Source organism: Bos grunniens, chromosome 26 (genome assembly GCF_055505025.1).
Source record: "Bos grunniens cultivar Pamir isolate PY7600 chromosome 26, Bosgru_T2T1.0, whole genome shotgun sequence".
Lineage (NCBI taxonomy): Eukaryota > Metazoa > Chordata > Mammalia > Artiodactyla > Bovidae > Bos > Bos grunniens.
The window spans coordinates 3,096,543-3,114,890 of record NC_141190.1 but is presented as its reverse complement, the minus strand read 5'-3'; the positions used below and the strand labels follow the sequence as shown (position 1 = coordinate 3,114,890).

The window sequence follows — 18,348 nt, the reverse complement described above, 5'->3', positions numbered from 1 at the left end:
CTAATGTTAATACTCTCACATAATATCTGGCTTTACCTACTGGTTTTTGAAAACATTCTTATGCTACTTTTATATTGACACTTAGAAAAGTATTTCCCATGTAGAAAGCTGAAAAGTATTATACTTTTTTTTTTTTATTTTAAGCTATTCCAGCATTCATTTGTTATTCCATGATGTAGAATTAATTTTGGATTGAACTCTGATTTGGAATTTATTTTCTTCTAGTCAGAATAATTTATTTTCTTGCATTTTTGATTATTTCTCTTATTCCATTTTCATATATAGAAGAATTTATCTGGAGATGAAGTCTGTTTTTTTTTTTTTTTTGTCTGTATCCGTGGGTTTTCAGTCTCCTCACTTGTATATCTTTATAATTTCCTATTAAACATTATGGTAAGCTTCCCTGGTGGCTTCCCTGGGTCGGGAAGATCCCCTGGAGAAGGAAATGGCAACACACTCCAGTACTCTTGCCTGGAAAATCCCATGGACTGTGGAGCCTGGTGGGCTACAGTCCACGGGGTTGCAAAGAGTTGGATACGACTGAGTGACTTAAGTTATTAGTAAACATTATAGAGCTTTTTAAAATTATCCTCTACTCTTTTGGATTTATTTTCTGTATGATCATTATCTTATTTTCTTCCTAATGAAACTGGCTGATTCAATTATGTTAATGGTTTATATTCTTTTATTTCCTTATTCAGTTCCTTATCATCCCTGTTTTGAAATCACAAATAAGATGCTTTCCAAAATTTGTTTCTGCTTCCTGCATGTGCATGCTGTTACTTCAGTTGTGTGCGACTCTTTGCAACCTCGTGAGCTGTAGCCCACCAGGCTTCTCTGTCCATGGGATTTTCCAGGCAAGAATACCAGAGTGGGTTCCAGTGCCCTCCTCTAGGGGATCTTCCTGACCCAGGGATCAAACCCGTGTCTCATATCTCCTTCATTGGCATGCAGTTCTTTACCACTAGCACCACCTGGGAAGCCCTTTCTGTTTCCTATATTATTTGTAAACTATTAGTTCTCTTTATTTCAAATGCTATTCTAGTCAAATAAACAGGTGCTGTAACCTAGCTGCCTTAAAAAAACCAGACAAGCAGGAGCCAGGAGCATCAGTATTAGTTGCTGTGGGGTTATTCCCAGAAGTCTAGCAATGACACAAATGGGTAAAATACCTTTTTTACACTTTGATATTTGTTGATCATAAAGCAAAACAGATAATGAAGTGTGCTAACTTCTGATAATTTTGGTATCAAATTGGAAATTATTTTGTGGTTAAAAGTTGGACTATAAAGACGGCTGAGCGCAGAAGAATTGATGCTTTTGAACTGTGGTGTTGGAGAAGATTCTTGAGAGTCCCTTGGAATGCAAGGAGATCCAACTAGTCCATCCTAAGGGAAATCAGTCCTGGATGTTCATTAGAGGGATTGATGTTGAAGCTGAAACTCCAGTATTTTGGCCACCTGATGTGAAGAGCTGACTCATTAGAAAAGACCCTGATGTTGGGAAAAATTGAAGGCAGGAAGAGAAGTGAACGACAGAGGATGAGATGGTGAGATGGCATCACCGACTCAATGGACATGAGTTTGGGTAAACTCCGGGAGTTGGTGATGGACAGGGAAGCCTGGCATGCTGTGGTTCATGGGATCGCAAAGTCGGACACGACTGAGCGACTGAACTGAATTGAAAAATGTTTTCTTTTTTTTTTTTTTTTTTCCATTCTTTTTTTTTTTTATTCTTCCATTTTTATTTTATTTTTAAACTTTACATAATTGTATTAGTTTTGCCAAATATCAAAATGAATCCGCCACAGGTATACATGTGTTCCCCATCCCGAACCCTCCTCCCTCCTCCCTCCCCATACCATCCCTCTGGGCCGTCCCAGTGCACCAGCCCCAAGCCAGAATGGCTGCGATCCAAAAGTCTACAAATAATAAATGCTGGAGAGGGTGTGGAGAAAAGGGAACTCTCTTACACTGTTGGTGGGAATGCAAACTAGTACAGCCACTATGGAGAACAGTGTGGAGATTCCTTAAAAAACTGGAAATAGAACTGCCTTATGATCCAGCAACCCCACTGCTGGGCATACACACTGAGGAAACCAGAAGGGAAAGAGACACGTGTACCCCAATGTTCATCGCAGCACTGTTTATAATAGCCAAGACATGGAAGCAACCTAGATGTCCATCAGCAGATGAATGGATAAGAAAGCTGTGGTACATATACACAATGGAGTATTACTCAGCCATTAAAAAGAATACATTTGAATCAGTTCTAATGAGGTGGATGAAACTGGAGCCTATTATACAGAGTGAAGTAAGCCAGAAGGAAAAACATAAATACAGTATACTAACGCACATATATGGAATTTAGAAAGATGGTAACAATAACCCGGTGTACGAGACAGCAAAAGAGACACTGATGTATAGAACAGTCTTATGGACTCTGTGGGAGAGGGAGAGGGTGGGAAGATTTGGGAGAATGGATGCTTGGGGCTGAAAAATGTTTTCCAGTGGATCAACATCAATTTGAAAAGAGGAAAATAAGAATAATAAGTGACTATGTTGATATCCTACTTTGTGCCAGCTAGACAAAGGAGATAGAATTGTGAACAAGAAGTGTTCCTTGACTTCAAGAGTCATACTCCATAAATGGGGAAAATAGTCAACTAGACAACAAGTACAATGCAGAATAATAAGTAATGCTAAAATGATAACAGGATATTTGGGGACAATATGTAACAGACATTTAGTGTCATTTAAGTAGCATTAGGAAGGGTGTTAGCTATGAGAGGTATAGCATTCTGTCAATAGTGCTAGAATAGTCAACACCTTTATGACTGACTTTGATGAAAACACAACAGATATGCATATCAGATCTATGAGTCACTCAAAAATGGAAAATACACATTTTGTTCAATATAATTACCACTTCAATATGACATCACTAATTTAAATACAAAATGAATTCAAGCACAAAATGAGCAAATATCAAAGAACTATATTCATGTTTAAGAGAACTAAAATAATTTAAAATTGGACACTGAAAATATTAAGTAGAAACAAAAGAAGATGATGAAGAAGAGAGGAAGAGGAGAAAAAGGAAAAAGAGGAGGATATATCATGACAAACAAAAACATGCAGATTACTGCTATATATTGAATACTTAGCTTCAATCAAGGTGCTATTTCAGACATTTTTACTCAGGCAACCTTTAGTCTTCATATTAACACAGATGGTGCATGTTCTTAATCAATATTTTATAGAATTAATTTCTCAATGGCCATCATACTTATGGCAGTGAAACCAGTATTTGAATCCAAAACTAATATTAAACTGGTAATACTGGTTTAGATGAAATTTATTTTAATAAATAAAACAAGTATTTTATCTATTTATAGTATAAATATTTATTTATTTTGCAATTCAGTTGCATTTTTTAAATTAATTTTTATTGGAGTATAGTTGCTTTACAACATTGTGTTAGTTTCTGCTGTACAGCAATGTGAATCAACTGGACTTGACTTATAAATCCAATTGTGATAATCTATAGATCTCTGTTGCCCAAATACCAAGGCCTCTTCTATTTTACAATTTGAATTCCATGCCTGTTAGAATGTTTCTCCAAACAGGCAAAAATGCCTCTTCATTTCCATGCCTTCTTTGGCCTTCCTCTTCCAGCTCAGCTTCTGCATTCTCACTGGCTGTTTTACTGAGAAATAAATATGATGGCATTATCTGCCTTCCTCAGCTCCTCAATGATTTCTTTTCTTCAGTTCAGTTCAGTCACTCAGTCATGTCCGACTCTCTGCGACCCGATGAACTGCAGCACGCCAGGCCTCCCTGTCCATCACCAACTCCCGGAGTCCACCCAAACCCATGTCCATTGAGTTGGTGATGCCATCCAACCATCTCATCCTCTGTCGTCCCCTTCTCCTCCTGCCCTCAGTCTTTCCCAGCATCAGGGTCTTTTCCAATGAATCAGTTCTTCCCATCAGGTGGCCAAAGTATTGGAGTTTCAGCTTCAACATCAGTCCTTCCGATGAATATTCAGGACTGATTTCCATTAGGATGGACTGGATCTCCTTGCAGTCCAAGGGACTCTCAAGAGTTTTCTCCAACACCACAGCATTTTAAATGTACAAATTGTATAAAGTGAAATATATTGTACGGAAAATGCTTATGTATATTAATACAGTATGTTTAGTTAATACAAAATATTATGTCTATTTAGTTCTTTGGCCCATTTTTTGATTGCATCATTTATTTTTCTGGAATTGAACTGTAGGAGTTGCTTGTATATTTTTGAGGTTAGTTGTTTGTCAGTTGCTTCATTTGCTATTATTGTCTCCCATTCTGAAGGCTGTCTTTGCACATTGCTTATAGTTTCCTTCATTGTGCAGAAGCTTTTAATTTTAATTAAGTCCCATTTGTTTATTTTTGCTTTTATTTCCAATATTCTGGGAGGTGGGTCATAGAGGATCCTACTGTGATTTATGTCAGAGAGTGTTTTGCCTATGTTCTCCAGGATGGGGAGCATGTGTACACCTGTGGTGGATTCATGTTGATGTATGGCAAAACCAATACAATATTGTAAAGTAATTAGCCTCCAATTAAAATAAATAAATTTAAAATTAAAAAAATAAAATAATAAAATATTGTGACATATATATTAAGTAATATTTGTCACAGTCCAAACAGTATTGAGAAAAGCTGTCAAAATGCAGAGAGCAAGGCTGCCTATTACCAACAGATGAGTGAGCCAATATGTTCCAATTCAAAACAGCTCAAATAAAAGGTTAGGAGATGATTAAGAGCCTCTTGTGCACTAAAGAAAGAAGGGATCAAAAGGGAAAGTTCTATAAGGAACTGTGAAGGACTTGCCTATGAGTTAACTTCTAGGCACATTTCAAGAATGTTTCTCATTTAAGAACACTGTCAATAAATCACATACTCAATGAGCCCATATCCTACTGATTGGAATCACCACATAAAAATAACCTTTGCTTGGAAATAGGGATGAACATTCTCTTAATGGCTTTTTGAGTTTGCTTTGATGCTATCAATTTGGCAGCCTAGAAGCTTCATTGTTTTTCCTGCCCCTTGCTGGGACAAAGCCAGTGGGACCTACTCACAGGGAATGAGGCAACTATTTGAAAAAACTAAAAAGATTAAATCCTGAGAAAATGAGCTTAGGGGTGAAAATGGTTTTTGAACATGTGGATTGAATGTAGCATATGCATTTTACTTCTTCCAGAATGTCAAGCCAGATACAAAGTTCAAGTTTCAATTAAGATGAGAAATGATTATAGTAAAGTTGCAGGATATAAAATCAACACACAAAAATCCCTTGCATTCCTATACACTAATAATGAGAAAACTGAAAGAGAAATTAAGGAAACAATTACATTCACCATTGCAACAGAAAGAATAAAATACTTAGGAATATATCTACATAAAGAAACTAAAGACCTATATATAGAAAACTATAAAACACTGGTGAAAGAAATCAAAGAGGACACTAATAGATGGAGAAATATACCATGTTCATGGATTGGAAGAATAAATATAGTGAAAATGAGTATACTACCCAAAGCAATTTATAGATTCAATGCAATCCCTATCAAGCTACCAACGGTATTCTTCACAGAGCTAGAACAAATAATTTCACAATTTGTATGGAAATACAAAAAACCTCGAATAGCCAAAGCTATCTTGAGAAAGAAGAATGGAACTGGAGGAATCAACCTACCTGACTTCAGGCTCTATTACAAAGCCACAGTTATCAAGACAGTATGGTACTGGCACAAAGACAGAAATATTGATCAATGGAACAAAATAGAAAGCCCAGAGATAAATCCACGCACCTATGGACACCTTATCTTTGACAAAGGAGGCAAGAATATACAATGGATTAAAGACAATCTCTTTAACAAGTGGTGCTGGGAAAACTGGTCAACCACTTGTAAAAAATGAAACTAGAACACTTTCTAACACCATATAGAAAAATAAACTCAAAATGGATTAAAGATCTAAACGTAAGACCAGAAACTATAAAACTCCTAGAGGAGAACATAGGCAAAACACTCTCTGACATACATCACAGTAGGATCCTCTATGACCCACCTCCAAGAATATTGGAAATAAAAGCAAAAATAAACAAATGGGACCTAATTAAACTTAAAAGCTTCTGCACATCAAAGGAAACTATTAGCAAGGTGAAAAGGCAGCCTTCAGAATGGGAGAAAATAATAGCAAATGAAGCAACTGACAAACAACTAATCTCAAAAATATACAAGCAACTCCTACAGCTCAACTCCAGAAAAATAAATGACCCAATCAAAAAATGGGCCAAAGAACTAGATAGACATTTCTCCAAAGAAGACATACAGATGGCTAACAAACACATGAAAAGATGCTCAACATCACTCATTATCAGAGAAATGCAAATCAAAACCACTATGAGGTACCATTTCACGCCAGTCAGAATGGCTGCGATCCAAAAGTCTACAAGCAATAAATGCTGGAGAGGGTGTGGAGAAAAGGGAACTCTCTTACACTGTTGGTGGGAATGCAAACTAGTACAGCCACTATGGAGAACAGTGTGGAGATTCCTTAAAAACCTGGAAATAGAACTGCCTTATGATCCAGCAATCCCACTGCTGGGCATACACACTGAGGAAACCAGAAGGGAAAGAGACACGTGTACCCCAATGTTCATTGCAGCACTGTTTATAATAGCCAGGACATGGAAGCAACCTAGATGCCCATCAGCAGATGAATGGATAAGAAAGCTGTTGTACATATACACAATGGAGTATTACTCAGCCATTAAAAAGAATACATTTGAATCAGTTCTAATGAGGTGGATGAAACTGGAACCTATTATACAGAGTGAAGTAAGCCAGAAAGAAAAACACCAATACAGTATACTAACTCATATATATGGAATTTAGAAAGATGGTAACAATAACCCTGTGTACGAGACTTCAAAAGAGACACCAATGTATAGATCAGTCTTATGGACTCTGTGGGAGAGGGAGAGGGTGGGGAGATTTGGGAGAATAGCATTGAAACATGTATATTATCATGTATGAAACGAGTCGCCAGTCCAGGTTCGATACATGGTACTGGATGCTTGGGCCTGGTACACTGCGACGACCCAGAGGGAGGGTAGGGGAGGGAGGAGGGAGGAGGGTTCAGGATGGGGAACGCGGGTATACCTGTGGCGGATTCATTTCGATATTTGGCAAAACTAATACAATATTGTAAAGTTTAAAAAAAAAAAAAAAGATGAGAAATGATTTTTTAATAAGGGTAGTAGTTCAATGATCAGAGAAGGCAATGGCACCCCACTCCAGTACTCTTGCCTGGAATATCCCATGGATGGAGGAGCCTGGTAGGTTGTAGTCCATGGGGTTGCTAAGAGTCAGACACGACTGAGCGACTTCACTTCCACCTTTCACTTCCATGCATTGAAGAAGGAAATGGCAACCCACTCCAGTATTCTTGCCTGGAGAGTCCCAGGGACGGAGGAGCCTGGTGGGCTGCCGTCTATGGGTCTCACAGAGTCGGACACGACTGAAGCGACTTAGCAGCAGCAGCAGCAGCAGCAGCAGCAGCAGTTCAATGATAGAAATCCTGCACTGAGAATTATGTTTATCCATTATTGACAGAATTAAATTAAATAATGTTTGGTAAGGAGTGCTTTGTAGAAAAATTTCCCCTAGAGAATAGCATATGGCAAGCCGTGTTAAAGTCCCTCTAAGCATTAAAGTCTTTGATACTAACCATTATGAAAAAAGCAATAAACAAACAAATAATAATTAGATATTGAACCATGTGGATAGATACGAAGAATGCCATTTATTTAAACATTCTCTCTCTAATGAAATCCCTTTTTATATACAAATATATTGCCAAGGGACCTTGTAAAACTGTTTGTAACAAAGATACAAATCTTTCTTTAGTTATGAATCAGTAGAGAACTATTAAGTAGAATTGAAGAGTGCATATTGTGTCTGTACCTATAGGGATAATTGGAGAAAAGAAAAGATAGACATACAGGATGAATTAAATTACCAAACACTTCAGGAAAATATGTGCATAGGTAACAAAATTAATGGTTGTTTATTAATAATTGCACTAAACAATCATTCCAGATGTGTAGTCCAACTTTAATGTATAAAATCAATTTAATATGGGTCCAACTCTCACTTCATCAAGTATCTTTACATTCTCTATATGAATCATATGTTTTCTATTAAATCTGTGTCTATTGTTGTTTATCATTCCCATAAACTAGGGCTTGTGAGTAGATAGGAAATTCAGAATTAACTTGAGACAATTTAAGTCATGAATACCAATGATGTTAACCAAGTTCAAAAACAAAATTACATGATTTGCTCAAAACAAATACAAATAATAAGCTGTTTCTCTCTGGGAGCACTAAAACAGTGGTTGAAATCACTATTTCAAATTTATTTAACAACTTTTCTTTAATTTTAGGATAGGCTACCCACTCTAGTATTCCTGGGCTTCGCTGGTAGCTCAGACAGTAAAGAATGCACCTGCAATGTGGGAGACCTGGGTTTGATCCCTGGGTCGGGAAGATGGAGGGCATGGTGACTCACTCCAGTATTCTTGCCTGGAGAATCCCATGGACAGAGGAGCCTGGTGGGCTCCAGTCCATGGGGTCACACAGAGTTGGGCATGACTGAGTGATAAAGCACATACATTATTCATTCATGTGTAAAAGAGTGTATAGTAAAAAGATACTTTTTCAGTGTTATTGGAGAGTTGTGAAAAATGTTTTATGGATGAACATAGAAATATAGAAAATAAATTTGATTTTTTTCAATTAGAATACTTCTGTGATGAGTGGAATTTGAAAATGACCTAGATATGACTTAGTTTCCTATATATTACCCTCCCCTTGAGGGTGGGAAGAATATGTGAATATGACTGAATGTCTTTTTTATGATCATTTTATATTATAGGGAATGTTTATAAAGTTTGTAGATGTAATTAAGATGACTGATCAATTTGACTTTGAATTAACTAAAACAGAGGATATCTTTGGTTAATCACTCAGTCATGTCCAACTCTTTGTGACCCCCATGGACTGCTGACAGACTTTTGTTGGCAAAGTAATGTCTCTGCTTTATAATATGCTGTCTAGGTTGGTCATAGCTTTTCTTGCAAGGAGCAAGCGTCTTTTAATTTCATGGCTGCAGTCACCATCTGCAGTGATTTTGGAGCCCATGAAAATAAAGGCTGTCACTTTTTCTATTGTTTCCCCATCTATTTTCCATGAGGTGATGGGACCAAATGCCATGATCTTAGTTTCTGAATGCTGAGTTTTAAGCCAGCTTTTTCACTCTCCTCTTTCAATTTCATCAAGATAAAATTGTAGCCCCAGCCAATACTTGTTTTTCAACTTGTGAGACCCTGAGAACTTTATAAGTATAATTTTGAAACTTTTATCATCTTAATACTCTACATTTCAAAGAGTAATTCTCTATATTTACTACTTTACTACTTACTTATCAAATATGAATGACATCTTTTGATTTTTGGCCATTAAAGATGAGAAAATCAGCCTTGCCACACAGTCTTCTAATTTCCCTTTGTTGTTTAAAAATTCAGTTCTGTTCAGTCGCTCAGTCGTGTCTGACTCTCTGCGACCCCATGAACCGCAGCACGCCAGGTGTCCCTGTCCATCACCAACTCCGGGAGTCCACTCAAACCTATGTCCATTGAGTCAGTGATGCCATCCAACCATCTCATCTTCTGTCGTCCCCTTCTCCTCCTGCCCTCAATCTTTCCCAGCATCAGGGTCTTTTCCAGTGACTCAGCTCTTTGCATCAGGTGGCCAAAGTACTGGTTTCAGCTTCAACATAAGTCCTTCCAATGAAGGACTGATCTCCTTTAGGATGCACTGGTTGGATTTCCTTGCAGTCCAAGGGACCCTCAAGAGTCTTCTCCAACACCACAGTTCAAAAGTGTCAATTCTTCTGTGCTCAGCTTTCTTTATAGTCCAACTCTCACATCCATACATGACCACTGGAAAAACCATAACCTTGACTAGATGGATGTTTGTTGGCAAAGTACGGTCAATATCTTTTCTATGGTAAGAGTTTATTTTTTTTTACATGGTTCTCACATTTGTTTTGGTCTGAGTTCTAGCATCAGATGTATTCATGACTTGCTTTTATTCCTTTAACTATGCTATTTCTAGTAATCTTTCAGTTGGGTATATCTCTTCCAGAAGATTATTTAAGGGCATATGATATTAGTAATTAGAAATTATTGACTTATTATTTGAAAAAAGAGTTTGGCTGTGTATCAACTTGTTGGCCTTAGATTCTGTCCTTTATTATTTCATAAGTATTGTTTTGATGGTTTTCTGGTGTTTAATGTTGCCTTGTATAAAACTGAGACCCTGTGCAAATAACTTGTTTTTTATATGTGTACATTTAAGTGTTTTTTCTTCTTAATTCAGAGGTATATTTTTTGGCTTACATCTTTATTTTATTTGTTTTCTTTCATATTTTAGCTTTTGAAGGGCTCTACCATTTATATATTGAATTTTATTTGTCTCATTTGTATCATTTTTCTCTATCATAATTTTAATGTTTGTTAAATTTTATTTCCTTTTGCTCATTTTTATCTAAATTATGTATTCTCCTATATTCTCACCAAACTAGGTGCAGTCTTTCTCTGTGATCATTCTATGTACAGGTGGCCCTCTGTATCTGCAGATTCCACAACTGAAAAAACTTTCCAGAATTTCCAGAAAGGAAAACTCGAGTTTGCCACACATTGGCAACTATTTTTTATAACATTTATATTGTATTTACGGCTATTTGCATAGCATTTGGGGCTTCCCAGGTGACTCTAGTGGTAAAGAACACACCTGCCAATTCAAGAAACCTGGGTTCAATCCCTGGGTTGGGAAATCCCCTGGAGTAGGACAATGCATGCGACTCCAGTATTCTTGCCTGGAGAATCCCATGAATAGAGAAGCCTGATAGGCTACTGTTCATAAGGTTGCATAGAGTCGGACATGACTAAAGCAATTTAGCATGCATGGCACATAGCAGTTACATTGTAGTAGGTATTGCAGGTAATCTAGGGGTGATTTAAAACATATAGGGAGATCTAGGTAAGTTACATGCAAATACTATGCCATTTTATATAAGGGGCTTGAGCATATGAAATTTTGGTATCCAAGGGGGTCCTAGAACCAATGCCCCCCATAGTTCTTCAGTTTCGTGATTTTTCTGTTGTCCCCTCTTTTCCTGTCAACTACTATTTTACCTTTTGTTTCTTCTTTGAGTCATTAAATATTTAATTTGAAGATAGGGTAGATTAGTATACACTTAAAAGAGTGGAATCTATCATTAAGTGCTGTGTGAACAATGGAAATTTGAGAAAAAATATTTTCACTGAAACAATATTTTGTCATGTGTTCTTTGTCTCATATTTTTTTCCTGATATTCTGTCATCCTTCAATATTTATATATAGATCTTCTGTTGGTTACTTCAAAAATTTTCAAATTAGAAAGAGCTGACTGTTTTTGTAAGCCAGCTATTTGGATTATCTTTTGCTATTAGTTTAATTTTAAACTTTTAAAGTGACTGTCAAAAAGTTTCTGTGCATTTTTTCAACAGAAAAACATTCATAATATTTTATAATTGGAGTACCCATTTAGGGACTTTAAAAAAATAAAATCAGTGCAAAATTGGTGTTAGATAATTTCAGCCCTTTGACAGCTAAGAATGTCTTTCACTGATTTTACATATGAACAGGAAATAAAATACATACAAAATTTTCAATTAACTTTCCCTGAATTATAATAGGTTATTCTCCAATCTTTCTTGACATTCAGTCTGAGCATTCATTGTTGGCAGTCTGAGCTTTTGATGTTAATAAGAATTCTCTTGTCACTTATTGTCATTGTTATTTGGTGTGAGCTTGTTTTACCTGCATGAGAAATTACTAAACAGCTGCTCTTTAGTTGCCCGTTGTGATTAATTTATTTAATGCATAAATTTCACTGACTCAACATATTTAAAGATTGTATTTAATTTCATTTAAATAATTCTTCAAAATACTTGACAGTAAAATAATTTAAGATTTATTATGGCAAATTTCTCTCAAATTGATGACACTAATTTTAAATTGCCATGAATAATTAGGGTAGCTGTCCTGTAACTCCTTTATCAGCATTATGTATTACTGGTAGTATTTATGTTAAAGTCTAATAAATTGCATTAATTCAAATTTTTCCAGTTGTTAATGAGCCACTTTTTCTTAGAGTTTGGTGAGGAAACATTGGCAAAGTAGCATCAGCTCTGGAGTCTACAGAAGTCAGGCAGAGTCTGACAGTGGGGTTGAAGTTTGACTTGATCATATATTATTGACTCCAATCTTGGATGTGTCACTCTGATCTTGAATTTCAGTATTATATATGTGGAAAATAATCACATCTACTTCATAGGGTTGTTAGGATTATAACATAATGCTGATAAATAATGTGCATAATAAAGTTTAGGTATATATTTTGATCTCAGAATATGATTGTTATTTTAGTAATTTTTATTGTTATTTTTATATTGTTACAGTACTATTATTATTCTTGCCATCCCATATTTGTCTTCCTTCTCTTGAAAATAGTATATTCCTTACACTATGTATCTACTGGGCTCTCCTGTTGAGATTCTTTTTACTGATATATACAGCAATTATTATCAGAATATTAATATTTTCATATTTGTAACGTTTTGTTCTTTTTTTTTTCCTTTTATTCCTTTAAGCCAAGTTCGCTATACTACATTTTAAGTTTGTACAAGCTGATGCTATTGGGCTGATGTTTACCTTCTTCTCTTTTTTATTACTTTAAGATCATATGCAAATTGACAAAAATCTCACTATCCAAACCTCCTATAGAAATCTCAAATTCAATATATACATGATCTTAAGGTTTATCTGATCTGATCTGATCTGATAGTTTATCCCAAATTCCTCACATTTTTTATTAACATTTCAAGCCCTAAATATGTATGTATATATACATTATATATTTTCCTTATATTAGATTATTGTCTTAGTTTCTATATTAGAGAATACCCAAACAGAAATTGCTTCAAAAAATAGGTACTTATCTTTTCATATGTAAAATTTAGAGGAAGACAGCTCTATTGTCATCAGAGACTTGGACTCCTATCTCCTTGCTCTTGCATTATCAATATTTGACTTTTATTTTGTGTTCCAATAAGACTGTTTCAACTTCTACCTTCAAATCTGCCTTTCAGTCACAAGGAGACTATAAATGGAAAGACGAACATGGTTCTTTTCTTTAGGGGACATAAATTAAATATGACACACATAACTTCTGAACATATTCCACTGGTTACAACTTAGTTTCAGGGTCATCTATCTGTAAAGAGGCTGAGAAAGTCCTTTCCTAAGAGCCTGCAGGCCCACTAAGATTTTTATTTTGAGTAAATATATGTAAAAAGGAGGCTCCTCATTGATCATCAACTGCACACAAGCACTTTCTTTCACTACAGACCACTCACACTATCCCTAATGGACAATCATAAATTCCATCAATGATTATATACCACTCAAAGCCTAGGATTTGTGGACAATGTGTCATTTGCTTCATTAGGTCAGTATGTGGCCCTTCATGAATTAACTATATAGAAATAGACTGTGGCTCAAATGGTAAAAAATCTGCCTGCAATGCAGGAGACCAGGGTTCGATCCCTGGGTTGGGAAGTTCCTCTGGAGAAGGGAATGGCAATCCACTCAAGTATTCTTGCCTGGAGAATTGCATGGACAGAGAAGCCCAGTGGGCTACAGTCCATGGGGTCGCAAAGAGTCGGACACGACTGAGCAACTAACATACATACATACAAAGCCTAGGGTTTGGGGAAAATGTGTCATTTGCTTCATTAGATCAGGATATGGCCCTTCATGAATTAACCATATAGAAATAAGAAGACTTGTTGCATCCTTCATTCTCATGCTTAGTAAATAATGATTAAATCATAACATGAATACTGAGAAAAACTCACATTCCTAAAAGGAAAGAAGGCAATGATATAGGAGTATTTGTATATAGAAATGATTAAGTATTCCTTGGCAAGAAATAATTATATTTTTTGCTTTGGCAATAGACCTTGATTTATATATCTGGCAGCTGCTAACTTTCTGTCTGAGATAAACTCCTTTTCTCCATTGTTCTCTGTGGTGCCAGATAAAATACAGGATGCTCAGTTGAATTTGAATTTCAAATTGGGTGATCTGCATTTTTATTTGTTAAATTTGGCAATAGTGCTGTGTGGATCTGGCTTTAGCTTTTGTGCAGGCAATTACCATTTTTCTGTTTTTCATAGTCACATGTGATACAATTTGAGGAGACCTTTATTGTAGGCTGTAAAATTTCTGTATATGGTTTGTCTGCTAGCATAATTTGAGGCCTTGTGAGTTGATTTAGAAACTGAGAAATCACAGAATTGTGGGGTGGGGGGAGGTGTCCAAGATTTGTTTTTATTTATAAATACAAGTTCTTCAAATCTAAGTTGAGATAGTGGTCATTTTGCTTTAATCATTTCCATGTTCAAAAATTCAAGTCAAAGATCTCCCTCAGACATAGTTTAGACATTGTAAGGTCATTTTCTTTTATTGGTTACCATTTTTTTTTCTCAATTTAATGCAGGTTCTCTTGAGGCCATCTGGAAAAAAAACAAAAACAAAAATAAAAACAAAACATGTTGCTATGGGAAAGCAAATTTGTTTTCTGTATAATTGGATGGTCTCCTGACTACTATCAAAGCTACACTTCCTGTAAGTCTCCTCTCTAACTCTATTGTTCCCTAGGCATTTATAAATTATGATATGTGCATAGAAATTTTGAATGTTGCATCTCTGCATTTCCTTTCTCTTTACCTAGAAGTCCTTCTGTAATTGTCCAGATTGTCACTTCATAATTAGCTAAAATGTCACCTCCTCTGTAAAGCCTGAACTGAGTCTTCCAAAAAGCATTCAGTTAGTTCAGTTCATTTGCTCAGTTGTGTCTGACTCTTTGTGACCCCATGGACTGCAGCATGCCATGCCTTCCTGTGCATCACTAACTCCTAAAGCTTACTGAAACTCATGTCCATCGAGTCAGTGATGCCATTGAACTATCTCATTTTCTGTCGTCCCCTTCTCCTCCTGTCTTCAATCTTTCCCAGCATTAAGGTCTTTTCCACTGAGTCAGTTCTTCGCATGGGTGGCCAAAGTATTGGAGTTTCAGCTTCAGCATCAGTCCTTCCAATGAATATTTAGGGTTGATTTCCTTTGGGATTGACTGATTTGATATCCTTGCATCCAAGGAACTCTCAAGAGTCTTCTCGAACACTGCTGTTCAAAAGGTCACCAGACCATCAATTCTTTGGCGCTCATTTTCTTTATAGTCCAACTCACATCCATACATGACTACCAGAAAAGCCATAGCTTTGACTAGGTCAAGTAATGTCTACTTTTTAATATGCTGTCTAGGCTGGTCATAGATTTTCTTCTAAGGAGCAAGTGTCTTTTAATTTCATGGCTGGAATTTCAGTTGAGGTATTTCAAATCCTAAAAATGATGCTGTGAAAGTACTGTATTCAATAAGCCAGCAAATTAGGAAAACTCAGCAATGGCCACAGGACTGGAAAAGGTTAGTTTTCATTCCAATCCCAAAGAAAGGGAAAGTCAAAGAATGTTCAAACTATCACATGATTGCATTCATCTCTCATGCTAGCAAAGTAATGCTCAAAATTCTCCAATCCAGGCTTCAATACTACGTGAACCATGAAGTTCCAGATGTTCAAGCTGGATTTAGAAAAAGCAGAGGAAGAAGAGATGAAATTGCCAACATCTGTTGGATCTTAGGAAAAGCAAGAGAGTTCCAGAAAAACACTGACTTCTGCTTTATTGACTACACCAAGGTCTTTGACTGTGTGGATCACAACAAACTTTGGAAAATTCTTATGGAGATAGGAATACCAGACCACCTTACCTGCCTCCTGAGAAATTTGTGTGCAGGACAAGAAGCAACAGTTAGAACAGGAGATGGAACAACAGACTGGTTCCAAATTGAGAAAGGAGTATGTCAAGGCAGTATGTTATTACCCTGCTTATTTAACTTATATGCAGATATATATTGTCACCCTGCTTATTTAACTTATATGCAGAGTACATCATGAGAAACGCTGGGCTGGAAGAAGCACAAGCTGGAATCAAGATTGCCGGGAGAAATATCAATAACCTCAGATATGCAGATGACACCACCCGTATGGCAGAAAGTGAAGAGGAACTAAAAAGCCTCTTGATGGAAGTGAAAGAGGAGAGTGAAAAAGTTGGTTTAAAGCTCAACATTCAGAAAATGAAGATCATGGCATCTGGTCCCATCACTTCATGGGAAATAGATGGGGAAACAGTGGAAACGGTGTCAGACTTTATTTTTGGGGGCTCCAAAATCACTGCAGATGGTGACTGCAGCCATGAAATTAAAAGACACTTGTTCCTTGGAAGAAAAATTATGACCAACCTAGATAGCATATTGAAAAGCAGAGACATTACTTTGCCAACAAAGGTCCATCTAGTCAAGGCTATAGTTTTTCTAGTGGTCATGTATGGATGTGAGAGTTATACTGTGAAGAAAGCTGAGCACCAAAGAATTGATACTTTTGAACTGTGGTGTTGGAGAAAACTCTTGAGAATCCCTTGGACTGCAAAGAGATCCAACCAGTCCATTCTGAAGGAGATCAGCCCTGGGATTTCTTTGGAAGGAAGGATGCTAAATGTGAAACTCTAGTACTTTGGCTACCTCATGCGAAGAGTTGACTCATTGGAAAAGACTCTGATGCTGGGAGGGATTGTGGGCAAGAGGAGAAGGGGACGACTGAGGATGAGATGGCTGAATGGCATCACTGACTCGATGGGCGTGAGTCTGAGTGAACTTCGGGAGTTGGTGGTGGACAGGGAGGCCTGGTGTGTTGTGATTCATGGGGTTTCAAAGAGTCGGACACTACTGAGCAACTGAACTGAGCTGAACTGAGAATACATCATGGGAAATGTCAGTCCGGATGAAGCACAAGCTGGAATCAAGATTTCCCGGAGAAATCTCAATAACCTCAGCTATGCAGATGATATCACCCTTAGGCAGAAGTGAAGAAGAACTAAAGAGCCTCTTGATGAAATTGAAAGAGGAGAGTGAAAAAGTTGGCTTAAAACTCAACATTCAGAAACGAAGATCATGGCATTCGGTCCCATCACTTCATGGCAAATAGATGGGGAAACAATGGAAAAAGTGACTGACTTTATTTTTGGGGGCTCCAAAATCACTGTGGATGGTGACTGCAGCCATGAAATTAAAAGACACTTTCTCTTTGAAAGAGAAGCTATGACCAGCCTATACAGTATATTAAAAAGCAGAGACATTACTCTGCCAACAAAGGTCCTTCTAGTCAAAGCTATATTTTTTTCCATTAGTCATGTGTGAATGTGAGAGTTGGCCTATAGAGGAAAGTGAAGTCACTCTCAGTTGTGTCCAACTCTTTTTGACCCCATGGACTGTAGCCTATTAGGTCCCACAGTCCATGGGATTTTCCAGGCAAGAAGTGGGTTGCCATTTCCTTGAACTGAGTGCCAAATATTTGATGCTTTTGAACAGTGATGTTCGAGAAGACTCTTGAGAGTCCCTTGGACTGCAAGGAGATCAAACCAGTCAATCCCAAAGGAAATCAACCCTGAATATTCATTGGAAGGACTGATGGTAAAGCTGAAACTCTAATACTTTGGCCACCAGATGCAAAGAACTGATGCACTGGAAAAGACCTTGATGCTGGGAAATATTGAATACAGTAGGATAAGGGGATGACAGAGGATGAGATGGTTGGGTGGCATCACCAACTCAATGAACATGAGTTTGAATGAGCTCCAGGAGTTGGTAATGGATAGGGATGCCTTGTGTGCTGCAGTCTATGGGCTTGCAAAGATTTGGACATGACTGAGCAACTCAACTGAAGTGAATATTTTATTTCCTTTTCCCTTCTGAATTTTGTGAGTATTCACTGTAAGCCAACAGCTCTTCTTTGTAAACTGCTCATAAGATGATTATGTAGAAAGATGAATTCTAACTCTTCCCTTTGGCAATTTGCATAGCAAACAAAATGCAATAAATATATACATACATACATATAAAAAGGGCTTCCCTTGTGGCTCAGCTGATAAAGAATACACCTGCAATGTGGGAAACTTGGATTTGATCCCTGGTTTGGGAAAATCCCCTGGAGAAAGGAATGGCTACCC

At 37.0% G+C, this 18,348-nt stretch overlaps 1 long non-coding RNA gene across 3 annotated transcripts in view; it reads left to right on the top strand.

The window, feature by feature from the left end:
• LOC147343953 (uncharacterized) overlaps positions 1-18,348 on the top strand; it is a 127,028-nt gene that overhangs the window by 96,019 nt on the left and 12,661 nt on the right. For 2 of the 3 annotated variants that reach the window (XR_015155321.1, XR_015155319.1), the window contains one exon: positions 14,729-14,856. The exons of the other annotated variant lie outside the window; for it this stretch is intronic. This is a non-coding gene — a long non-coding RNA (uncharacterized LOC147343953). The remainder of the gene's footprint in view (positions 1-14,728; positions 14,857-18,348) is intronic. 3 annotated transcript variants of the gene reach the window in all.